We start from the raw sequence: 27,289 nt of genomic DNA, 5'->3' as shown, positions 1-27,289 counted from the left end.
GGGAGGAAGTGATCTAAAATCCACCTTTTATGCAAACTTGAATTGTGCAGCTGTGACTTCCTTGAAAAGCAAAAGAGGAAACAAAGTCAAGATCTAAGTGGAAAGATGTTATCCATCTGGATATTTCTTAAAAAAACCCCGATACCTTAAAAGGATGGTTGAATTCCCTCACAATAGTAGTGCTCATTTTCATAGATGACGTTATTGCCAGCAGTTGCTGACCCTTGTGAGTTGTGCTTGAAAAATTCAGGGTGTGTCCAGATAGTCCTATCTGTATTATACATGGGCAATATTCTTATTATCAGTTTAGTTTATCCAGGGACGTTTTAAAAACCATGGCAAAGCAGTGTGGTGTCTGTCTCCCCCTCTAGACTGTAATCTTGTTGTGGGCAGAGAATGTGTCTGTCTGTTGTTACACTTGTCTTCTGTGTGACCTTGGGTAAGTCACTTCACTTCTCTGAGCCTCAGTTACCTCATCTGTAAAATGGGGATTAAGACTGCGAGCCCCATGTGGGACAGGGATGTGTCCAACCTGATTACCTTGTATCTACCCCGGTGTTTGAAACAGTGCCTGGCACATGGTAAGTGCTTAACAAATACCATCATCACCATTATTATTATTACATGATTAACAAGGCTTAGTAGAGTCAGAGGTCGTGGTTTCTAAAACTGACTCTGCCACTTGTCAGCTGTGTGACTTTGGGCAAGTCACTTCACTTCTCTGTTGCCAACTACTTCCCAAGTGCTTAATACAGTGCTCTGCACAGAGTAAGAGCTCAGTAAATACAATTGAATGAATGAATAAATAAAATGGGGATTAAGACTGTGAGCCCCACGTGGGACAACCTGATTACCTTGTATCTACCCCAGTGCTTAGAACAGTGCTTTGCACATAGTAAGCGCTTAACAAATACCATCATTATTATTACTATTATTATTATTATGAAGTGAAGAGCAACTGATGTGGTGAGCAAGTTGTGGGGAACTTGACAATCTTTAGTAGAAATTGTATTGACTTGTTTAGCACAATGAGTCTGCCTTGAGGCTTGTACATTGTATAAACATCATTTGAGGGCCAGCCAATGAAATACTTTTATTGATCTGATTTCCACCACAAGAAGAGGGAGCATTTGCTTTCAATTTTATAAAACCACTAATTCACAGGCTCTTCTAGGAACTTCTAAAGAAACCCTAAATCCTTCCTAAATCCTTTTGGAAGAAGCATGGTATACTGGATAGAGCACAGGCGTGGGAGTCGGAGGGTCATGGGTGCTAAACCCGGCTCCACCTCATATCTACTGTGTGACCTTGGGCAAGTCAGTTCACTTACCTGTGCCTCAGTTACCTCATCTGTAAAATGGGGATTGAGATTGTGAGTCCCACGTGGGGCAGGGACTGTGTCCAACCCAGTTTGTTTGTATCCACTGCAGCACTTAGTACAGTGCCTGGCACATAGTAAACATTTAAATACCACAGTTATTATTATTAAAAATAAAAAATACGGCAAACAACTCATGTTGGGTTGATCTGCACCCAGTAAGCACTCAGTAGATAGGACTAATTGATTGAATGACCGGTTGCAGCACGTAGGCAGCAGTGGCAGTTTTCTCTTTCATTTAGTAGTTTTGGATATCTGAGACCCGTCCGTCACTGAAGTTGATCACAAGAGAAACTGCATTTTGAGAGGATTTCTATTCCCTTTCCAACTTGCAGTACCGTTTTAAGCTTAGTATCACACTCAGTTCTCTTATAATGGGGTTGACATTCTTGACGAATCCTGCATTAAAGAAAACATGCCTCTTGACTCACCTCAGGAACTGTTTCTTCCTAAACCTCATCAGGTTCTATGCATAAAGATGACCACTGTAGGAAGAATGTTCCCTCATTCCCCAGGGATCTTTCCAAAATAGAGTGAAAGTATGCCTTATGAAAGAATTGTTTGAACTGCTTTCTAAGTTCTTCATTGATAAATGCACTTGGAGCTGTTTTTTAATAAAAGTGATACTGTAAATAATAATAATGATGGCATTTATTAAGCGCTTACTATGAACAAAGCACTGTTCTAAGCACAGGGGAGGTTACAAGGTGATCAGGTTGTCCCACGGGGGGCTCACAGTCTTCATCCCCATTTTACAGATGAGGTAACTGAGGCACAGAGAAGTGAAGTGACTTGCCCAAAGTCACACAGCTGACAGTTGGCGGAGCTGGGATTTGAACCCATGACCTCGGACTCGAAAGCCTGGACTCTTTCCACTGAGCCACGCTGCTTCTCTAATGAAGTGCCTGGCACATAGTAAGTGCTTAACAAGTACCATAATTATTATTATTATTATAAAAGAAGGTCCAATATTGAAAAGGAGAGGGTCCCTTTGTTTCTTAATCAAGGGTATTTATTGGGCTCTTACTGTGTGCTGAACGCAGTACTAAGCTCTTGGGAGAGTACAACAGAGTTGGTAGTCACATTCCCTGCCCATGAGGAGCATATACTCTATAGAGGGAAACAGACATTAAAATAAATTTTGGATATGCACATAGAATGCTGTGGGGTTGAGGGTGGGGTGATAATCAAGTGCTTAAAGAGTCAGTGTCGTACCAGAGAAGCAGCATGGCTCAGTGGAAAGAGCCCGGGCTTTGGAGTCAGAGTTCTTGGGTTCAAATCCCAGCTCTGCCACTTGTCAGCTGTGTGACTTTGGGCAAGTCACTTAACTTCTCTATTCCTCAGTTACCTCATCTGGAAAATGGGGATTGTCTGTGAGCCCCACGTGGGGCAACTTGATTACCTTGTATCTACCCCAGTGCTTAGAACAGTGCTTTGCACATAGTGAGTGCTTAATAAATGCCATCGTCATCATAGAACCAAGTGCAAAGGTGAGACAGAAAAGAGAGGAAGTAGGGGATATGAATACTTAGTCTGGGAATGCCTTTTGGAGATGTGATTTTAATAAAGCTTTGACAGCGGGGAAAGTGGCGGTGAAGGGTGAGGGAGTTCCAGGTCAGAGGAAGGATACAGACATGGGGTATGTGGTAAGATAGGCGCGATTGGGGTACAGTGAATAAGTTGGCATTGGAGGATTGAAGTGTGCAGGCTGGGTTACGTTAGGAAATCAGTGAAGAAAGGAGGGGACAAGTTGACTGAAAGGCAAGAGAAGGAGCTTGCAAAAGAAACTGCTAAGAAGGAGCTGTAGGAGGTAGATGCCAGAATGGAGGGGGTCAAGGAGAGAACTGGAGGCAAGAAAGTGGAGGCAGCTTATGAAAAAAAACTCACTCAAGAAATTTGGAGGAATGGTAGGAGTGAGATGGGGCAATACCTGAAGGGTGTCGAGTTGAGGGAGGGTATTTTTTAGGATAGGGGATACATGCCCCTCTCAGGGTCTCACCTGGAGAGTTTCCCAGTACTGTGCCAGTCTTGACTAGGGGAGGGAGAGTCAAACAGAGGCCTACCTATTCCATACCTTCCTTCCTCTCCCCCTCGTCCCCCTCTCCATCCCCCCCATCTTACCTCCTTCCCTTCCCCACAGCGCCTGTATATATGTATATATGGTTGTACATATTTATTACTCTATTTATTCATGTATTTATTTATTTTACTTGTACATATCTATTCTGTTTATTTTATTTTGTTAGTATGTTTGGTTTTGTTCTCGGTCTCCCCCTTTTAGACTGTGAGCCCACTGTTGGGTAGGGACTGTCTTTATATGTTGCCAATTTGTACTTCCCAAGCGCTTAATACAGTGCTGTGCACACAGTAAGCGCTCAATAAATAAGATTGATGATGATACCTAGCTTGGACAGTGGCTAGCAAGGCATTCTGCTACAAGTCAAAACTCACCTGTGCCGGGCAGAAGCATGGAAGAGAGTTGAGGGCGGAGACTCAAGTTTACTGTGCAGAAGGAGGCAATGGCAAACCAGTTCCATATTTTTACCAAGAAAACTCTATGGATACACTACCGGAACGGAACGGTTGCAAATGGAGGTGGGGCGTTCTGGGGAGAGATGTGCCCATGGCATTGCTATGGTCAGAGACGACTCGGTGGCATGACAAGGGGATACGTGAGCATGTTGGAAATGAAGGGCCACTGGAAAGTAAATGTATGAAGATTATGACCACAGAGGGAAGAAGAGATGGGGCAAATGTTTTAATAAGGTGTGAAAGGATGGGGTCAGAGGTGCATGTGGAAGGGTTAGATTTTGAGGGGAGACAGGAAATCTCCTCTTGAGATCTACTGGGAAAGATGGGAGAGTCAAAGAAGAGGGCAGGAAGAGGGAGGGACTGGAGAGGAGCAGGGGAGATTTTAGGGAAATCACACCTGATGGCTTCAGTTTTACCAACAAAGTATGTGGCCGTATCATCAGGGGAAAGAGATTTTGGGGGAGGGGGAAGGTAAGAGATTGAAGGGGGGGGTGGGGGCGGAGGAGGGAGGGTTGAAGAGTTGGGGATAAGGGGCTTGAGGAAGGAGGTACACGTCTGAAACAACTGGTGTGGGCAGTGGGCATGGGGGTCATTAGTCCTGGAGAAATACTGTTGCTGGGTGGAAGAGAGTACACAGTTGAAGTAGGTGAAGATGAATTTCTGATGGACATGGTTGGCCTGGAGCCTGGAATTAAGGCAGCAGCAGAAGATTCCTTAGAAAAGTTTATGACATTGTAATAAAACCCTGATCTGGGTGGTCATATAATGGTGGTGATCCCCTGTCAGTTACTGATGTTCAAAGAGTGTACTAAATCACTGTTGCAGGACAGGAGCAGTGAGCCTCTCATACCGCCGTTTTCCTAACAGCTGTTTCCAAATGGCAAGTATCTGAAGTCAAACCTGCCTAGTGGTTTGGAGCCCAGTCAATGGTATTTGAGAGTTTACTATGTGCAGCACACTGTACTAAACGTTTGGGAGAGCACACTACAACAGAATTCGTAGACACGATACCCGCCCAGTGAGCTTACAGTCTAGAAGGGGAGACAGCCATCAATATAAATAATTGATAATGTAGATATGTACATGTAAGTGCATTGGGGCTGAGGATGGGCAAATACCAAAGGCCTAAAGGTCACAGATCCAAGTGCAGATCCAAGATCATAGATTCATTCATTCATTCAGTTGTATTTATTGAGCGCTTACCGTGTGCAGAGCACTGTACTAAGCACTTGGAAAGTACACATCGGCAACAGAGACAATCCCTACCCAACAACGGTTCACAGATCCGAACCCAGAGTTGGATGGGGATTATGCAACATGGCTGAGACTACTTCCAGTAGACAGCGTTGACAACCACCTAAAAGAATGAATGGCTCGTGTTGCTGACAGGTGGGGAGCAGAAAATCTGGGGCTTGATTTGCAGGGGGATTAGCAGCGTGGCCTACTGGCTAGACCATGGGCCAGAGAGTCAGAAGAACCTGGATTCTAACCCTGACTCCACTACTTGCCTGTTGTGTGACCTTGGGGAAGTCACTTCACTTCTCTGTGTCAGTCACCCTCTGTCTCAGTTACCTCATCTGTAAAATGGAGATTGACTGTATATATGTATGTATGTTTGTACATATTTATTACTCTATTTATTTTGCTTGTACATATCTATTCTATTTATTTTATTTTGTTAGTATGTTTGGTTTTGTTGTCTGTCTCCCCCTTTTAGACTGTGAGCCCACTGTTGGGTAGGGACTGTCTCTATATGTTGCCAACTTGTACTTCCCAAGCGCTTAGTACAGTGCTCTGCACACAGTAAGCGCTCAATAAATGCGACTGATTGATTGACTGCACCTAATAATAATAACAATGATAATGATGGTATTTGTTAAGTGCTTACTATGATAAGGTAACTGAGGCACAGAAAAGTTAAGTAACTGGCCCAGAGTAACACAGCTGACAAGTGGCAGAGTCAGGATTAGAATCCATGACCTCTGACCCCCAAGCTCTTTCCCCAGGGACTGTGTCCAACATGATTTGCATGTATTCCCCCATCCAGCATTTAGTAGACTGTGAGCCCACTGTTGGGTAGGGACTGTCTCTATATGTTGTCAACTTGTACTTCCCAAGCGCTTAGTACAGTGCTCTGCACACAGTAAGCGCTCAATAAATGCGATTGATTTAGTACAGTGCCTGGCACACAGTAAGCACTTACATACCACAATTATTGTTACTATTGTTATCATTATTATTATTATTATGAGGAAGTGGATGTATGGGGGAGAGACTGTAGAGATTTACATAGCAGAACCCCCTACTGGAACAGCAATTCTGTTCCTCAAACTGCTCTTACCTCTCCATCCTTCCCACTCCTAGCCTGGATAGAGCAAGGGCCTGGGCGTCAGAAGAGCCTGGGTTCTAATCCCAGCTTCGCCACTTTTCTACTGTGTGACTTTGGGCCAGCCACGGCAACGTCTCTGTGCCTCAGTTTTCTCATCTGTAAAATGGAGGTTCAGACTTTGAGCCCCAAATAGGACATGGGCTGTGTTCAACCTAATTATCTTGTGTACAGTGCCTGGCCCATAGTAAGCACTTAAAAATAATGCCATTTTTTTAACACAAAAAAGCTGTTAATTTCTGGGCACCAACATCCCTTATCCTTCCAAGCAACAGTACTGCAATAGTATTAAGTGCTTCCTCTGTACAGAACAATGTAGTACCTGTGAATATACTCATACCTCCTTCGGCACTTGTGCATATGTGTACTCATCTGTTTATTTTGACCTAGCTATAAATATTTTTGTTTGTCTCTCCCATTAGCGCATAAGCTCCTTGAGGTCAGGAAAAGAGGCTCTTCATTGATCTTTATTTTATTCTGAACTGCAACAATTGGGTGCTCAAAACTATTATTACTACTGGACTGAGCATTATGCCACTGAAATGGGGAGAGCAACAAAATAAAAATAGCAACACAAGTCTCAGGGTTGACTCCCGCTCTTCTAGGGAGAGACAGCTCAGTGAATTTTTCCAAGAGAGAAACACTCAGTTTGCCTGAGAAGGTGAAGAGGAATCAATCAATCAATCAATGGGTATTGAGTGCTTATTACATGCAGAGCATTGCACTAAGTGCTTGGGAGAGTACAGTACAACTGAATTAACTGGACACATTCCCTGCGCATAATGAGTTTATGTTCTAGAGTGGGAGACAGACATTAAATCATTTACAATATTAATTTAAAGAAAGAAGTGGTGACAGTTTGGGGTTTATATTAGGCCCCCAACAGTGGGAGGAGTGGGAGGGAAAAGATTACTCATTATTTGGGTCTCCAGTAGTCAGAGCTGTTATAATGCATGGTAGAAGTTCTACCCTAACGCTGCAGTGATCTGGCAAAAAAAGGATCTTTTTTTAGGACAGAATCAGGAAATAAAGTCTTATTTTACCTCAAAACAAAGTTGCTTATTTAAGTTGCTCAAAAAGTAGTAGTTTTTTGAAGTCACAAAGGAAGTATTTAGTGCACCTTGAAGTGTGAATCTACCAAGTGATATATCATTAGCTTGAAGAAACAATGAAGCCTTCAATATCTATCTTTCCCTCTGGACTGTAAGCGTGTTATGGGCTAGGAACATGTTTGCAAATTCTGTTATATTGTACTCTTCCAAGTGCTTAGTATGGTGCAAAGACCTTTCCCTGAAATGAAAAAAAAAACCTTTGCACCTTCCCTTCCCTTCTCCTTTTCCAAGTATTTCAGTTTGCCAAATAGCAAATCGGAGGGTTTTTTATTTTGCAAATGTGCTAAGCACTATCGTACGGTACTGCGTACATAGATACTACGGTAGATACAAGCTAATTGGGTTGTACATAGCCTGTGTCCCACAAAGGGCTCATAGTCTTAATCCCCATTTTACAGAAGAGGTAACTGAGGCACAGAAGTTAAGTGACTTGCCCAAGGACGCACAGAAGAAAAGTGGCGGAGCCAGGATTAGAACCCGTGACCTTCTGGCTCCCTGTCCCGTGCTCTACCATAATGCCATGCTGCTTCTTGTACTTAGAAGAAAGTTCAAAATAGGTAAAGCATTTTAGAGCTTTTTATGGCCCCATAAGCATTTATAAGGACAAATTTTTCCAGTTTTTAACTGTCTCCTTAAGAGATCAACAGATTGTTTTTCAAGTTTATAAGAAATTATGCTGCTGCTTTGTCTTCTGAATTAATATTGCCTATTGTAGACTCTATTGTATTCTCCCAAGTACTTAGTTTAGTGTAGAGGAGAGCCCAGAACTGGGAGTCAGGAGACTTGTTTTCTAATCCCAGCCCTGGCACTTGCTTGCTCTGTGATCTTGGGCTTCAGTTTCTTTATCTGTAAAATAGGAATTAGCCACCTGTTCTCCTTCCCCCCTAATTTGTGAGCTTCCGTGTGACAGAGACTGTGTCTGATCTGATTGCATGGCATCTACCCAACACTTAGCACAGTGCTTGGCACATAGTAAGTTTATTGTCATAATGAGGGCACAATGAAGTTGTTCAGTAAATACCGCTGATTGATTGAGTATTGTTTGCTTGTATTCACCCCAGTACCTTGTACAATACTTTCATTCATTCATTCATTCAATCGTATTTATTGAGCGTTTACTATGTGCAGAGCACTGTACTAAGCGGTTGGGAAGTACAAGTCGGCAACATATAGAGACGGTCCCTACCCCACAACGGGCTCAGAGTCTAGAAGGGAGAGACAGACAACAAAACAAAACATGTAGACAGGTATCAGAGTTGTCAGAACAAATAGAATTAAAGCTCCATGCACATTATTAACAAAATAAATAGAATAGTAAATATGTACAAGAAAAATAGAGTAATAAATCTGCACAAATATATATGCAGGTGCTGTGGGGAGGGGAAGGAGGTGGGGCGGGGGGATGGGGAGGAGGAGAGGAAAAAGAGGACCGTTTGGGAAGGCCTCTTGGAGGAGGTGAGCTCTCAGTAGGGCTTTGAAGGGAGGAAGAGAGCTAGCTTGGTGGATGTGTGGATGGAAGGCATTCCATGCCAGGGGAAGGACGTGGGCCGGGGGTCGACAGCGGGACAGGCGAGAATGAGGTACTGTGAAGAGGTTAACAGTAGAGGAGCGGAGGGTGCGGCTGGGAAGTAGAAGGAGAGAAGGGAGGTGAGGTGTGGGGGGCGAGGTGATGGAAAGCGTTGAAGCCGAGAGTGAGGAGTTTTTGCTTGATTTGTAGGTCGACAGGCAGCCACTGGAGTCTTTTGAGGGGGGGAGTAACATGCCCAGTGCGTTTCTGCACAAAAATGGTCTGGGCAGCAGAGTGAAGTATAGACTGAAGTGGGGAGAGACAGGAGGATGGGAGACCAGAGAGGAGGCTGATGCAGTAATCCAGTCGGGATAGGATGAGAGATTGAACCAGCAAGGTAGCGGTTGGCACATAGTAAGCGCTTAACAAATACCATCATTATTATTATTACTGACACTGAACTAAAGAGAAATTTTAAGGTTTTCCCCCAATGAGAGATATTCTGTTATACAAGCAGATGTTTTTTTGTCAGTATGCAGATATAATTTGCAGAGAATCTCATCCATCTAGCTAAAATTGTCCTAAACAACTCCTCTTGCCTCAAAACAGGTTAATTCATGGCGAGGGTATTAGGGGGATATTGAGGAATGGAGATGTAGCTTGGTCTGGTGGACAGATTATGGGCTTGGAAGTCAGAAGGACCTGGGTTCCAAACTCTGCTCCACCACTTTCCTTCTGTGTAAAAGTCACTTAACTTCTCCATGCTAACTTCTCTTTTCTCCAAAACTTCATGCCATTCTCCCATGCCACCCATTTGTTCTTTATATGTGTTCGCTTCAGGGCCCTTTAATAGAATTAGATGTTTGCGTAGTTAGTAAAAAAAGATTATAAAGATTATATTGTTGACATGCTGCGTACTTCTGGTTCTGGAACAATGGGCTGTGCTGTAGCTTTTTCTTAGAAAATTCCTGGGGTTAGATGGGCTGTGGAGTCTGTCACAGACAGTGAGATATTGTAAGTTTCTGTGTGTCTGTAGCATGGCCTTTTCCAACTGTTTCCTTAGCTACAAGTGTCTCATTAACCTCTTGACTCGCACATGACAGAGGAAGCAGTAAAGGCATATATTGATAGCTGTTATGTTTGCTTGTAGTAATCAAGGCACTTAAGCTACTCAGTGCAAATATTTGGTTTATGACATATCACATAGTTTTTCCTGGGCATGTTTAATGTGAAACTGAAGATCATTTTATTGAAATTAAAAAAAATAGAAAATCAGTAGTCCATCCACTTTCTCAAACAAAATTGTGAATATACAGTATTCTGTAGTTTCTCCCGAGCACCCAAAACTGAGGTCTTGTTTTTAAGGGAAGTCATGCAATATGAACATGAAGTCTGTAGATTCCTAATCCCTTTTGCAGCATTACACATTTTTTAAAACAGTATTTATGAGGTTATTGGGTGAAACAGTGTTCTTAGTGCAAGGGTAGATACAAGTTAATCATTCATTCATTCAATCGTATTTATTGAGTGCTTACTGTGTGTAGAGCACTGTACTAAGCGCGTGGGAAGTCCAAATTTGCAACATAAAGAGATGGTCCCTACCCAACAGTGGGCCCACAGTCTAGAAGGGGGAGACAGACAACAAAACAAAGCATGTGGACAGGTGTCAAGTCATCAGAATAAGTAGAAATAAAGCTAGAAGCACATCATTAACAAAATTAATAGAATACTAAATATGTACAAGTAAAATAAATAGAGTAATAAATCTGTGCAAACATATATACAGGTGCTGTGGGGAAGGGAAGGAGGTAGGGCGGGGGGTGGTGGGGAGGAGGAGAGGAAAAAGGGGGCTTAGTCTGGGAAGGCCTCATGGAGGAGGTGAGCTTTCAGTACAATCAGGTTGGACACAGTCCCTGTCCCACATGGGGTTCCCAGGCTTAGGAGGAGGGAGAGTGGTCATTTAATCCTCATTTTAGAGTTGAGGAAACTGAGGCACAGAGAAGTTAGGCAACTTGCCCAAGGTCACACAGCAGGCGATTGGCAGAGCTGCAGTTAGAACTCAGGTCCTCTGATTCCCAGGTCTGTGCTTTCCACTAGGCCACTCTCACGACTTTAAGCTTATTGTGGGCAGGGAACAAATCACGGCTTTGCCAATTGTCAGCTGTGTGACTTTGGGCAAGTCACTTAATTTCTCTGTGCCTCAGTTTCCTCATCTGTAAAATGGGGATTAAGACTGTGACCCCCCTATGATAGGGACAATCTGCTCACCCTGTAACCTCCCCAGCGCTTAGAACAGTGCTCTGCACATTGTAAGCACTTAATAAATGCCATTAAAAAAAGGTGTCTGTTTATTGTTGTAGTATACTCTCCCAAGAGCTTAGTACAATGCTCTGTACACTGTAAGTGCTCAATAAATACGATTGACTGACTGACTCAGCTCACCCTTCCCTAGTTCCCCCTCTTGGCCACCTTAAGTTCTTCCCGATTTTCTCTTTCTGATAAAGGTTGCCCTTTTACCTGATGTTTAAATGTGGATGGGAAATGAAATGTGATTGGTGATGCCATAAAAATGATGGTATGATGGTATTTAAGCACTTACTATTTGTCAAGCAGTCAATCATTTATTGCTTACTGTGTGCAGAGCACTGTACTAAGTGCTTGGGAGAGTACGATATAGCAATATAACAGACACATTCCCTGCCCACAACAAGCTTCAAGTCCAGAGGGAAATCTCTCTCTCTCTCTCTTTCTTTTTAAATGGTATTTGTGAAGTGCTTACTATGTGCCAGGCACTGTACTAAGCACTGGGGTAGATACAAGCTAATCAGGTTGGATTCCCAGGCCTGTGCTCTTTTCACTAAGCCATGTTCATTCATTCATTCAATCAATCATATTAATTGAGCGCTTACTGTGTGCAGAGCACTGTACTATGTTGCTTCACTATACAAGCACACCAATGCACAGTGCATTTTAATGTAAACATTTTTATTCTGGGTAAAGCAAATAGTCTGTAGCACCACAGGACACTTAATGATTACCTTTCAGGACAACATGGTTTTAAGTTCTAATATCCATGGATTAATCCCAACCCTTTTTGAATTTACCAATATTTTCTGTCTCTAAACTTCATGCAGTTTTGTTCCTTAGACATACCATTTATTCCATCTACTATGTGAAAGCATTACATCATCAGTGCTGTTTATTGAGTGCTTATTGTGTGTAGAGCACTGTGCTATGAGTTTGGGAGAGTATGTAATAATAATATTAATACAATGGCATTTACATTTACACTGTACGAAGCGCTGGAGCACTGTACTAAGAGAGTATGGTACAACAGAGTTGGTAGACCCGTTCCCTGCCCATAGTGAGCTCACATTCTGGAGTATTTCCTTATATTTATCTGGAATTTTCCCCCTCTAAGCTTCAGTAGGCATCTCCTAGTTCTGGTGTTGTAGCATTTTATAAATGACAATTCTTAGTTGATCCTTTTTGTTCTCTATCTCCCCCTTTTAGATTGTGAGCCCACTGTTGGGTAGGGACTGTCTCTATATGTTGCCAACTTGTACTTCCCAAGCGCTTAGGACAGTGCTCTGCACACAGTAAGCGCTCAATAAATACAATTGATTGATTGTAGAACTCAGCACATCTGTTTTTTCAGGATATGTGCCACCTTTGATGTCTTCTCTATTGATATTATAATTGTTAGTTGCTTTTTTGATTGTTTTAGTTCCCAATTTTCTACTTGATTTCTAGTTTGACTTACCCTATATTACCACAACTTTCAAACCTTTCCCTTCACCCCCCTCCAACTTCTCAAGAACTTGGTCCATACTCTCTACTGCAACCTCCATACTTTGTAATGATAATGATAATAATAATAATAATGGCATTTATTAAGCGATTACTATGTGCAAAGCACTGTTCTAAGCACTGGAGAGGTTACAAGGTGATCAGGTTGTCCCACTGGGGCTCACAGTCTTAACCCCCATTTTACAGATGAGGTAACTGAGGCACAGAGAAGTGAAGTGACTTGCCCAAGGTCAGACAGCTGACAAGTGGTGGAGCTGGGATTTGAACCCATGACTTCCGACTCTCAAGCCCGTGCTCTTTCCACTGAGCCACACTGCTTCTTTGTACACATTCCTTAGCCCAGGCTATATCACACACAGGAGAAAAAAAAAATGATGGTATTTGTTAAAGCGCTGTTCTAAGCGCTGGGGTAGATACATGGTAATCAGGTTGTCCCTCTTGGGGCTCTGTCACCCGTCCCCTAGGGACGGGTTCATTCGGTAATCGGCGTGGCGAGGGAGGGAGAGAGAGAGATGGGGGATGGAAAGCCTGAGTTTTAGACAAAATTTATTCCGTGAGGCAGACTGAATCATTTGATTATTTAGACACAGTGAATTGAACTTCCCTTTTGGATATGATTGGTGATATTAGAGCTTCCTTAACGGGAGGAATATTCTTACATGTTACTCGGCGCGTGGCAGAACACCCAGGTGGAATTCCCTTATGGTTTGTTTGCACGTGGTGAGGTGGCTAGCTCTCCCCCACGAATACTTTCCACTCGGGAGGAATCCACTTATGCATGACCAGCTGTGGTGAAGCTCCTAGCTCCCACCATCATCATCATCATCATCAATCGTATTTATTGAGCGCTTACTATGTGCAGAGCACTGTACTAAGCGCTTGGGAAGTACAAATTGGCAACATATAGAGACAGTCCCTACCCAACAGTGGGCTCACAGTCTAAAAGGGGGAGACAGAGAACAAAACCAAACATACTAACAAAATAAAATAGAATAGATATGTGCAAATAAAATAGAGTAATAAATATGTACAAACATATATACATATATACAGGTGCTGTGGGGAAGGGAAGGAGGTAAGATGGGAGGATGGAAAGGGGGATGAGGGGGAGAGGAAGGAAGGGGGATGAGGGAATGAGGGATGAGGAGTTCCAGATGAGGCAACTGAGGCACAGAGAAGTGACTTGCCCGAAGTCACACAGCTGACAATTGGCGGAGCCGGGATTTGAACCCATGACCTCTGACTCCAAAGCCCGGGCTCTTTCCACTGAGCCACACGGCTTCTCATCTCCAAAGCACGGCTGGAGCTGGAAATCGGGCTGCTTTATTCACATCAAAATCAGTTTACAAAACATGGAGCGCGGGGTGGGGTCGTGACGGGTGAGGGGCCTGGGGCCGGACGGAGCGGGAGAGGAGGGAGGACTGGGCCCCGGCCACCAACCCTGTCCGCACCAACGAGCACTTCCCATTTGGGAGGAATCCACTTATCCATTACACACCCATGGCGAAGTGCCTGGCTTCCGTTCTTCAGCGGGATGGGACTCTCACCCATCTATCCCACGGCTCCTCACCTGGTGCAGGCAGAGCGGGCTTCTACGCTCTGGACAGAGGCGACCCACAGCCAGCTGCTACAAATCTCAATCTGCTGCAGGTATTTATCATTTGTGCTCCTAGGCTATCCCAGCTTCTGGCCTCAGTTTATCCAATCTCTGCCTTCCCCGCTCCTCCATACCTAATTTGATTGGCACGGGGGGCGAGGGACACCTTCTGTATTCCCGGCTTGGGCTGTCAATCTGGCAGTTTTGGTTGTGGGGGCGGTATCCCACATTCACTTCCGAGTTCTGCCTGCTGGCCCAGGAGGTCATGAGATAGCATTTGACCTTGAGATGGTCAATACCCCAGAATCACCTTGGGAAAGGCTCACAGTCTTAATCCCCATTTTACAGACAATAATAATAATGATAGCATTTATTAAGCGCTTACTATGTGCAAAGCACTGTTCTAAGCGCAGGGGAGGTTACAAGGTGATCAGGTTGTCCCATGGGGACGCTCACAGTCTTAATCCCCATTTTACAGATGAGGTAACTGAGGCACAGAGAAGTGAAGTGACTTGTCCAAAGTCACACAGCTGACAATTGGCGGAGCCGGAATTTGAACCCATGACCTCTGACTCCAAAGCCCGTGCTCTTTCTACTGAGCCACACTGCTTCTCCAGCAGTGTGGCCTAATGGATGGGCCATGGGCCCGGGAGTCTGAAGGATTCTAATGCCAGCTCTGCCACTCATGTGCTGTGGGTGACCTTGGGCAAGTCACGTCACTTCTCTGTACCTAAATTACCTCGTGTAAAATGGGAATTAACACTGTGAAGCCCCATGTGGGAGAGGGACTGTATCCAACCCAATTTGCTTGTATATTCAATCATATTTATTAAGCGCTTACTGTGTGCAGAGCACTGTACTAAGCGCTTGGGAAGTACAAGTTGGCAACATATAGAGGCGGTCCCTACCCAACAACAGGCTCACAGTCTAGAAGGGGGACACAAACAACAAAACAGACATACACACACACACGCACACACATCCTAATTCATGGCTTCATCACAACTGAAATCTTCAGCATGGATATGGAGGGGTCAGGAAATAGAGGATGTCCAAAAAAGGAATCAAAAGGAGGTGACCAAAGATTTATTTAAAAGACAGGGGTGGAGAGAGGGACTAAACCACAGCTGTAGCACCAGGCTACTTGTGCTCATTTTAGGTGCCCTAAAACAGCTGTGTAGAAGCAGCTTTGCCTAGTGGAAAGAGCTCAGAATTTAGGGTCAGGAGATCTGTGTTCTACTCTTGTCTCTGCCATTTGCCCGGTGAATGACCTTGGGCAAGTCACTTCATTTTTATGTGCTTCAATTTCCTCACACGGAAAAAAGGGATAAAATACCTGGTTCCTCCTGTTTTTAAGACTGTGAATCCTGTCTGGGGCAGGGACTGTGTCCGATCCTGTTACTTTGTACCTATCGCAGGGCTTAGTACATAGTGAGCACTTCAAAAATACCGTCAATATTGTGTGTGTCTACAAAACTGCTTTAGAACTGGCACACCACAAAAATCACCTAATTAAGAATACAGATTTACATATTTGCATTGTATACACTGTATATCCCACAGCGCTTAGTACAGTGCCTGACACATAGTAAGTGCTTAACACTTACCACTATTATTATTACTGTTATTACTACCCCTTCTGAAGTCAGTCAATCAGTGGTATTTTTGAGCTTTTACTGTGTGCAGAACACTGAAGAAGAGTATACGTAAATGAATATGCAAGTGCTAGAGGTGGCTGACAGGTTGTTGTGTCTTGTACCTGGGCACCTGGTTTGAAGAAGTGGGCATCGTAGGTGGGGAGAGCTGTGGTCAGATTGGGTGGGGAGGGACAAAGGTGGGGTGTGGATGGGAGTTCCAGGCTGACGGAACAGCACGAGCGAGCGAGGGCCTGGAGATGGGAGAGTCGAACGAGGCACGGCTCCGAAGGTTGGCTTGGGAGGACAGAGAGTGAGTTGCAGACAAGTGGATAAAGACAACAGAGTTTAAGATGAGGAGAGCTGGTGGAACATTTTGAAGCTGATTGTGAGGAGTTCTAGTTCAATCTAAAGGGAAATGGGAACTAGAGGGAAATGGGAAGCCATTGGAAAGATGGAAAGATTTGAGGAGATAATAATGATAATAATAATTATGGTATTTAAGCGCTTACTATGTGAGAGGCACTGTACTAAGGCACTGGGGTAGATACAAGCAAATCAGGTTGGACCCAGTCCCTGTCCAACATGGGGCTCACAGTCTCAATCACCATTTTACAGGTATAGAAACTGAGGCTCCGAGAAGTAAAGTCCTATCCTGACTGGATTACAGCATCAGCCTCCTCTCTGGTCTCCCATCCTCCTGTCTCTCCCAACTTCAGTCTATACTTCACGCTGCTGCCCAGATCATCTTTGTGCAGAAACGCTCTGGGCATGTTACTCCCCTCCTCAAAAATCTCCAGTGGCTACCAGTCAACCTACGCATCAGGCAAAAACTCCTCACTCTCGGCTTCAAGGCTCTCCATCACCTTGCCCCCTCCTACCTCACCTCCCTTCTCTCCTTCTATAGCCTAGCCTGCACCCTCCGCTGCTCTGCTGCTAATCTCCTCACCGTACCTCATTCTCGCCTGTCCCGCCGTCGACCCCCGGCCCACATCCTCCCCCTGGCCTGGAATACCCTCTCTCCCCACATCCACCAAGCTAGCTCTCTTCCTCCCTTCAAAGCCCTACCGAGAGCTCACCTCCTCCAGGAGGCCTTCCCAGACTGAGCCCCCTCCTTCCTCTCCCCCTCCTCTCCCTCCCCATCCCCCCTCCCTACCTCCTTCTCCTCCCCACAGCACCTGTATATATGTGTGTACATATTTATTACTCTATTGATTTTACTTGTACATATTTACTATTCTGTTTTATTTTGTTAATATGTTTTGTTTTATTGTCTGTCTCCCCCTTCTAGACTGTGAGCCCGCTGTTGGGTAGGGACTGTCTCTATATGTTGCCAACTTGTACTTCCCAAGCGCTTAGTACAGTGCTCTGCACACAGTGAGCGCTCAATCAATCAATCAATCAATCAATCGTATTTATTGAGCGCTTACTATGTGCAGAGCACTGTACGATTGAATGGATGAATAAAGTGAGTTGCCCAAGGTCACACAGCAGATAAGTGGCAGAGCTAGGATTAGAACTCGTGATCTTCTGCCTCCAAGGCCTGTGCTGTATCCATTATTATACGCTGCTTCTCTGTGTGAGGTGAGCCTGGCAGCACTGACTCTGGGGGCAGTGTTAAAATCTGACTGTTTCCCCTCTCACTGACCAGCACAGAGACTGAAGCTTTAAAATAATCCCTGCGTATCGTGCAGAGGGAAGGACCTAGTTCTTGAAGAAGCTTCTTGTGGACGTGAAACACAAGCTCTGAACTAGCTTTACTGAATCACGAGAAGTGGGCAGGGGGGAGCAATATGACCTCAAAGAAAGACCACGGGCCTGGGCCTGAAGATCCCCCTCCTCCCCCTCTCCATTCCCCCACCCCCTTACCTCTTTCCCTTCCCCACAGCACCTGTATATATGTATATATGTTTATACATATTTATTACTCTATTTATTTTACTTGTACATATCTATTCTATTTATTTTATTTTGTTAATATGTTTGGTTTTGTTCTCTGTCTCCCCCTTCTAGACTGTGAGCCCACTGTTGGGTAGGGACCGTCAATATATCAATCAGTCAATCGTATTTATTGAGCGCTTACTGTGTGCAGAGCACTGTACTAAGCACTTGGAAAGTACAAGTTGGCAACATATAGAGACAGTCCCTACCTAACAGTGGGCTCACAGTCTAAACTGTTGCCCACTTGTACTTCCCAAGTGCTTAGTACAGTGCTCTGCACACAGTAAGCGCTCAATAAATACGATTGATTGATTGATTGATTGGGAGTCAGAAGACCTGGGTTCTAACCCCGTCTCTGCCTCTTGCCTGTTATGTGACTTTGGGCAAATCCAACTTCTCTGTGCTTCAGCTTCCTCATCAGTAAAATGGGGATTAAAAATACCTGTTTTCCTTCCTAATTTAGACAGTCCCATGACGGGCTGTGTCTGACCTGATTATCTTGTATCTAGTCCAGAACTCAGTACAGTATTTGGCACACAGTAAGTGCTTAACAAATTCCATTATTTTTATTATTTTTGTTGTTTAGGAAGGCAGAGTGGCTTAGTGGAGGAGCATGGGCTTGGGAATCAGAGTTCACGGGTTCTAATCCCGGCTCCACCACTTGTCAGCTGTATGATTTTGGGCAAGTCACTTAACTTGTTTGTGCCTGTTACCTCATCTGTAAAATGGGGATTAAGACTGTGAGCCCCACGTGGGACAACCTGATCACTTTGTACCCCCCCCCAGCACTTAGAACAGTGCTTTGCACATAGTAAGCGCTCAACAAATGCCAACATTATTATTATTATTATTATCTGTAAAATGGGGATTAAGACTGTGAGCCCCATATGGGACAACCTGATTACCTTATATCTACCCTAGTGCTTAGAACAGTGCTTGTCACATAGTAAGTGCTTAGCAAATACCATTATTATTATTACTATTATCTCAGGAGTGTGGAGAGAGAGAGAGCAAAAAGAAGGGAAAAGATGGAGAAGGACCAGAACAGGATAGGATAAACACCGGTGACGAAGGTGAGGAGGAATAAAGAATAAACATGAGAGGAAAAAGAAACAGGAGGCACAATAGAGTAAAGGATTGAGGAGCTCATATGCTGGGTGGAGGAGAGAAGGAGAAAGTTGTGGTACAACAAGCAAATAGCAAGAAGCAGTGTGACCTAGTGGAAAGAGCGTGGACCTGGGCATCAAGAGGACCTGAGCTCTAATCCGCTGCTTACCTGCTATGTAACCTTATTCCAGTCACTTAACTTCTCTGTGCCTCAATTACCTCATTTGTTAAATGGGGATTTAGACTGTGAGGCCCGTGTGGGGCACGGATTTTGTCCAACTTAAGCCCGGTGTGGACAGGGATTGTCCCTCTCTATTGCTGAATTGTATTTTCCAAGTGCTTAGTACAGTGCTCTGCACACAGTAAGCACTCAATAAGTACGATTGAATGAATGAATGAAAGAACCTGATTATCCTGTATCTACCTCAGAGCTTAGTACAGTCTCTGGCACATAGTAAGCTTATAACAAATAATCAATGGAAGAAAGAGAAAGGGAAAAGCAAGAATGAGGAGAGAAGTCCCAGAGGAACAAAAAACAGGAGGCACCCTCTGTTCATTCATTCATTCAGTTGTATTTATTGAGTGCTTACTGTGTGCAGATCACTGTACTAAGCACTTGGGAAGTACAAATTGGCAACATATAGAGATGGTTCCTACCTAACAACGGACTCACAGTCTAGAAGGGGGAGACAGGCAACAAAACAAAACATGTAGACAGGTGTCAAGGTCGTCAGAACAAATAGAATTAAAGCTAAATGCACATCATTAACAAAATAAATGGAATAGTAAATATGTACAAGGAAAATAGAGTAATAAATCTGTACGAATATATACAGGTGCTGTGGGGAGGGAAAGGAGGTAGGGCGGGGAGGATGGGGAGGAGGAGAGGAAAAAGGGCGCTCAGTCTGGGAAGGCCTCTTGGAGGAGGTGAGCTCTCAGTAGGGCTTTGAAGGGAGGAAGAGAGCTAGCTTGGCAGATATGCAAAGGGAGGGATTCCAGGCCAGGGGAAGGACGTGGGCAGGGGGTCGACAGCGGGACAGGTGAGAACGAGGTACAGTGAGGAGTTTAGCAGTGGAGGGTGCGGGCTGGGCTGTAGAAGGAGAGAAGGGAGGTGATGTAGGAGGGGGTGAGGTGATGGAGAGCCTTGAAGCTGAGAATGAGGAGTTTTTCCTTGATTCGTTGGATGGAAGGTCGTGGACACAAAAGGAAAGTTGCAATTAATTTGTGGAGAATGGGCAGGCGGATGAGAGTGAGTGTAGGGGTGGTAGGTAACTTGCTTCTAGACTGTGAGCCCATTGTTGTGAAGGGACTGTTTTTATATGTTGCCGATTTGTACTTCCTAAGCGCTTAGTACAGTGCTCTGCACACAGTAAGTGCTCAGTAAATGCGATTGAATGAATGAATATGGTGAGGAAGATGTGGGTGGATTAAAGAGGAGAGGTGGTCAGCAAAATGACCATAGAAGGTTAGGCCCCAGGAAATTCCTTCTGTAGTTTCAGTGGTGTGGAAACCACGTGTTGCTGGAGAGGATACTTGTATACATTATAGAAGAACAAGCACCCTATTCTCTTCGATCAGTACTGGTCCTCTTCCTTGCCATTAATTGATGTTTTTTGTCCCTTAAAATGAACCTTTCTGCTTTAATCTTGGAAATGCACCTATCTGATATTTCAACTAAGTATTCCTGTCCCCTTTGAAGCCCTTTTCAGAAGAATGTTTGTCCTGCAATCAGTTGAGCCTGTATTTTGTGCAGAGCACCGAACTGAGTAGACTTGTTCCCCTGCCTTCAAGGATCCTACAATTAAGTGGGATATCAGATTTTATATACTAAAATATATTCTAGATAGGAGGAAGCAACAGAGTATACCGATATATTCAGAAATGCATTCAGGAGAGGGAGGGTTAAGAAGTAGAGGGTGTGTAAGTACACAAGTGGTTAGGTGACACATGATGAAGTGGCAGAAGGGAGGATATTAGGCGGGGCAATGGGAAACAAAACAGGGAAGGCTTCCTGGAGGGGGTGTGATTTCAGATGGGGCCTGACCCTAGGAGAAAATCTGCTCTGACCTTAGTAATTCACATTTTTAGAAAACTCTTCCAATCACAACTGTTTTTAACTCTTCAATTGTATAAATGGTGATAATGTTGTCATCATAGACTCCTCCCTTCCCCACCAGGCATAGTAAAGCATACCAGCAAACAAAGACTTTGAATCACCAGGTCCTTGAATGGTATGCAGACAGTAAGCACTCAATAAATACCACTGATTGATTATTTGAGTGACTGAATGCTTTCCCCATGACCAGCACTTAGAATAGTGCTTCTCACATAGTAAGCACTTAACAGGTACCATCATTATTATTATTATAGGGCAATGAAGTAGATAGATACTACTATCTACTTATAAGTAGATACTATTATAAGTAGATACTATTATATCATTATTATTATTATAGGGCAATGAAGTAGATAGATACTACTGTCTACTTATGAGTAGATACTATTACAAGTAGATACTATGGGCTATGCAATACAAATGTAAAATGATCTGTCGTAGACTGTAGACTGTAAGCTCGTTGTGGGCAGGGAATGTCACTGTTTTTTGTTGTGCTTTTACAAGAGCTTAATACAGTGCTCTGTACACAGTAAGCACTCAATAATTTCGATTGAATGAATTTAAGGCCAACTGGACACTCTTAGAAACAATAACAAGACGAACAGGGCTTAATTAAAATCAGTGGTATTTATGGAGCACTCACTGTGTGCAGAAACTTTACTAAGCACTTGAAAGAGGACAATACACCAGATTTGGTAGACCTATTCCTGCCCACTAAAGGTTTACACTCTAGAGGGGGAGACAGACATTAAATACGCAAGTGCTGTGGGCCTGAAGGTGGGGTGAATATCAAATACTTAAAAAGTACAAATGCAAGGGCAAGGGTGAGGCAGAAGGGATTGGGAGTAGAGGAAATGAAGTCTTTGTTGGGGAAAGCCTATTGGAGGAGTTGTGATTTTAAAAAGGCTTTGAAGGTGGGGAGAGTGATGGATTGTCATATATGAAGGGGGAGTTCTAGGCCATAGAAAGGACATGAGCAGGAGGTCGGCAGCAAGATAACCAGATCGACTAGCAAGTTGGTGTTGGAGGAACAAAGTGTTTGCGTGGGGTTGTAGTTGGACATCAGCAAAGTGAAGTAAGAGAAGACAAGGAGATTGAGTGCTTTAAAGCCGCTGGAGAGGAGTTTCCGTTTGCAGAAGGAGAAGAGCAACCTTTGAGTCCGTTGTTGGGTAGGGACTGATTCTTTATGTTGCTGATTTGTACTTCCTAAGCGCTTAGTACAGTTCTCTGCACACAGTAAGCACTCGATAAATACGATTGAACGAATGAATGGAGGAGTGGGGAAACATGGACTGAATGGTTTCGTAGAAAAATGATCGAGGCAGCAGAATAAAGTATGGACTGGAGTGGGGAAAGATAGGCAGGGAGGTCAGCAAGGAGGCCGATACAGTATTCAAGGTGGGATAGGATGTGATTGTAATGTGGTAGCGGTTTGAATGGAGCAGAAAGGCCGGATTTTAGTGATGTTGTGAAGGTTGAATCAACAGCCTTTAGTGATGGATTAAATATGTGGGTTGAATGAGAGAGGAGTTGAGGATAACGCCAAAGTTACGTGCTTGTGAGACGGATGATGGTGGTTTTGTCTACAGTGACAGGAAGGTCACAGGGAAGACAGTGTTTGGGTGGGAAGATAAAGAGGTCTGTTTTGTATATGTTAAGGTTGAGGCTGTCGGTGGTGGGACACGCAAGTAGAGATGTCCTGAAGGCAAGGGGGAGTTGTGAGACTGCAGAGAAGAGGAGGGATCAGGGCTGAAGATGCAAGTTTAGGAATCATCCACCTAAATATGATAGTTGAGAAGCAGTATCACCTAGTGAAAAGAGCATGGGCCTGGAAAATAGAAGAACCTGAGTTCTAATCGTGCTTCTTCCAAATGCTTCCTTTGTAACCTTGGTCAAATCACATAACTTCTCTTTGCTTCAGTTCTCCTATACTCCCTCCTACTTAAACTGTGAGCACCATGCAGAGCAGGGACTAACTGCGCAACCTGATTAATTTGTACCTACCCCACTGCTTAGTTCAGTGTTTGACACAGAGTAAGCACTTAACAAATTCCATTTAAAAAAAAGATGAAGCCGTGGGAGCAGATGAGTTCTCCAAGTGAGTGGGTGTAGATGGAGAATTGAAGGGGGCCCAGATCAGAGTCTTGAGGGACTCCACCGGTTAAAAGGTTTGAGGCAGAGAAGGAGCGCCCAGAGAAATGGGAGGAAAACCAAGAAAACACAGTGGCAGTGAAGCCGAGGTTAGATAATGTTTCAAGGAGAAGGGGGGATTCCATAGTCTTGAAAGCATCTGTCTGGGAGGATTAGAATGGAGTAGAGGTCATTGGATTTTGAAAAGGATTTCAGTGGAATGTAGGGCAGGAAGCCTTACTGATGTTGGTCAGAAAGAGAAGTGGAAATGAGAGAGGCAGCCAGTATAGACAACGTGCTCAAGGAATTTGGAGAGGAAGGGAGAAAGGGCAACAATTTGAGTGAACTGTTGGATTAAGGAAGGGACTTTTTTGGAATAAGGGATACATTGAGCATCTGAAATAAGCCATTGGAAAGTGAGTGGTTGAAGCTGTCAGGCAAGGAGCAAGCATTTTGATAAAATGCAAAGGGATGAGATCAGAGGCCCAGGTGGAGCAGGTAGATTATGAGAGAAGATCTCCTCTCAAGGTAACTTCAGGAAAAGATGGGAGAATCAAAGAAAGGGCAGGAGGAGGGAGGGACTGGGAGAATAATAGCAATGGTATTTGTTAACCACATACTGTGTGTCAAGCACTGTTCTAAGTGCTGGGTTAGATACAACCTAATCAGGTTGGATTCAGTCCTTGTCCCACACGGGGCTCACAGTCTTTGTCCTCATTTTACAGGTGAGATAATTGAGGCACAGCAAAGTCAAGTGGTTGGCCCAAAGTCACAGGAGACAAGGGGCTGGGATTAGAACCCAGGTCCTTCTGACACCCAGGCCTGTGCTCTGTCCACTAAGCCAAACTGTTTCCCCTGCTTCCCTGGAGAAGAGCAGGGGAGGTATTAGGGAGATCATGCCTGATGGTTTCAACTTATCAATAAAGTACTCTTATCAAATGAGTCTCCATAATAAAGTGAAAAGGAGCCAGTATCATTTTACTTCTAATGTTCCAGCAAACTATAGCATGGCTTCTACTCTGATAATCCATAATTTCCCTTTTATGTTCACCACCATTGTGCAGTGGTGAGAATTATTTAATTTTCAAGATTAAAAAATTGGTTTGGGATAGAAACTAATGAAAGCCTTTGGTTGATCTCCTTTTTTAAAAAAATAGTGTCAGGCTGACCCTCGTGGAGTGTTTTCACTATAATTCTTGCAGTCTGGTCATTCAAATCCATCTCTTTGTTCTGGAGCTGTTTATTACTTTTCTCTATGTTTGGAAATGAGTTGTCACTGGTGCGTGTATCATGGTTGGACAGTACTATATTTGATTAAATTCAATTTTGACAGCCCAGAGGTTGATTTTGTTGGGAGGAAAGGAAGTTCATTTGGATGTTTTGTGGAAATGTCATTTTACCTTGATATTCAACCATTCTCCAGGCACAGAAGAATATCTCCTCATTTCTCTCTTAGAGCTGTGGAGATAATTTGAAGTCCCAAAAGAGAAGGAGAGTTCTAAATATGTTGCTCTATGTATGCAAATGACTTGAAGGACAAGAGCAGGCAACTCTTGCCCAAGAGTAAAGTACAACTGCTGCAGTATTGCTGCAAGGAATGTTTTTAACAGACAGATTTATTAAGTGCTGTTTATTATTTGTAATGTGCACAAAGCACCATACAAGCGCCTGGGAAAGGGCAATATAATGTTCTTGGTAGACAAGTTCCCTGTCTACAATGAGCTTAAAGTCTAGGAGAGATAAAAGATGTCAATATAAATACATATATTCACATATTAGATATTAAGACATTATATTACAGCACCACGGCATTGTATGAACAAAAATACTATAACTACTATACCAATTAATGTAATATATAATTGATATAAGTCCTTGATATAAATCAATTATGGATATATGCATTTAAGTGGTGATGGGCTGAAAGCAGTGCTGTGGGGCTGAGGAGATACCCAATAGCATATTAAGCATTTAAAATGTGGAGAGCCATCTGGTAAGCAGTGGGGTAGAATACAGGAAAAATCACACAGGATTCCTGCCCCGCAAGGGTCTCACAATTGTATGTGGGGTCGATACACACAGAACAATACTAATATGATAAAAATAGCAACCTGCACATTTATATTATCCTGCAAAATAGTGACATTAAAGAATTTAAGTCAGTGCTTGGAAGGGGCAATTTTCGAGAATATCATAAATACACAGTAGATTTAAATTATGGGCAACAAGGGAAGGAGTGGGTACACCAGTGAGTCACTTGGATGGGTCTCTTTCAAACAGTCAGTCATATTTATTGAGCGCTTACTGCGCACAGAACACTGTACTAAGCTCTTGGGAGAGTACAGTGCGACAAATAGACACATTCCCTGCCCATGATGAGCTTACAGTCTAGAAGGGGAGACTGACATTAATATGAATAAATAAATTACAGATAATTAATCAGATAACTAAGTGCTGTGGGCTGGGGAATGAATAAAGGGAGCAAGTCAGGGCGATGCAGAAGGGAGTGGGAGAGGAGGAAAGGAAGGCGTAGTCAGTGATGGGTTGGTCCACTCTGTCAAAAACAGCTTCTTGGTCCACAGATCTGGGGTCTGAGAGAAAATAGCCAGTTCTAAAATCAAGATGAAAATTAGAAGAACAGCTCTACTTTGGTCCTTAGTCAAGCAACTGATATTCACTCCAAGCAGTTACATCATGGCTTTGATGTACCCACTTCATGGAATGCTAAATACTTTGGTTGATGATGGATTTTTATTGGGAACCTCTTTTCAATCAATCAACCAATGGTATTTATTGAGCACTTACTGTGTGCAGAGCACTGTCCTAAGTGCTTGGGAAGTACAAGTTGGCAACATATAGAGACGGTCCCTACCCAACAGTGGGCTCACAGTCTAGAAGGGGGAGACAGAGAACAAAACCAAACATATTAACAAAATAAAATAAATAGAATAGATATGTACAAGCAAAATAAATAGAGTAATAAACATGTACAAACATATATACATATATACAGTTGCTGTGGGGAAGGGAAGGAGGTAAGGTGGGGGGGATGGAGATGGGGAGGAGGGGGAGAGGAAGGAGGGGGCTCAGTCTGGGAAGGCCTTCTGGAGGAGGTGAGCTCTCAGTAGGGCCTTGTTGGGAGGAAGAGAGCTAGCTTGGCGGATGTGTGGAGGGAGGGCATTCCAGGCCAGGGGGAGGACGTGGGCCGGGGGTCGACGGCGGGACAGGCAAGAACGAGGCACGGTGAGGAGACTAGCGGCAGAGGAGTGGAGGGTTCGGGCTGGGCTGTAGAAGGAGAGAAGGGAGGTGAGGTAGGAGGGGGCGAGGTGATGGACAGCCTTGAAGCTGAGTTATTAGGGAACCACCAGACCTGTATACAATTTCTCTTTTTCCCCATTGCCACCTTGCCTGTCTTTCCACACACAGAAGAATATCAGAAGAAGATTGATTGATTGAGTGGAGATGGGTTCTAGAGCTACTGCAGACTGCACTGTCAAATTCAAAGCTTCCTATTGATTTAGGATTATTGCTTTTGGATTTGCCCGGGGAAATGAGGTATGTGTGCAGAATGAGCTCCCCATCAGAGGCACTCCTCCTTAGAATTCCTGGCCATCTCGAGTCCCCATGAGTTTTTGTTTTTTGAAGGTGGGTAGGTAAGTGGGGAAGCAGCATGGTGTAGTGGATAGAACACAGGCCTGGGAGTCCAAAAGTCATGGGTTCTAATTCTGACTCTGCCACTTGTCTGCCCTGTGGCCTTGGGTAAGTCACTTCACTTCTCTGGGCCTCAGTTACCTCATCTGTAAAATGGGAATTGAGACTGTGAACCCCACATAGGATAGGGACTGTCCAACCCCATTTGCTTCAATCCACCCCCGTGCTTAGTATAGTGCCCAGCACATAGTAAGTGCTTAACAATAATAATAATAATAATAATAATAATAATAATGGCATTTTTTAAGCACTTACTCTGTGCAGAGCACTGCTCTAAGCGCTGTGGGGCGGGGGTACAAGGTGATCAAGTTGTCCCACGTGGGGCTCA

General features: G+C 43.9%; 1 protein-coding gene across 1 annotated transcript in view; it reads left to right on the top strand.

The window, feature by feature from the left end:
- Nucleotides 1-27,289, top strand: part of PIK3CB (phosphatidylinositol-4,5-bisphosphate 3-kinase catalytic subunit beta) — a 239,741-nt gene that overhangs the window by 78,018 nt on the left and 134,434 nt on the right. The gene's annotated exons all lie outside the window — the stretch shown is intronic.

This window comes from Tachyglossus aculeatus, chromosome 1 (assembly GCF_015852505.1).
Source record: "Tachyglossus aculeatus isolate mTacAcu1 chromosome 1, mTacAcu1.pri, whole genome shotgun sequence".
Taxonomy (NCBI): Eukaryota; Metazoa; Chordata; class Mammalia; order Monotremata; family Tachyglossidae; genus Tachyglossus; species Tachyglossus aculeatus.
Note: the sequence above shows the minus strand (reverse complement) of the source record. Positions and strands in the feature narration are given on the sequence as shown.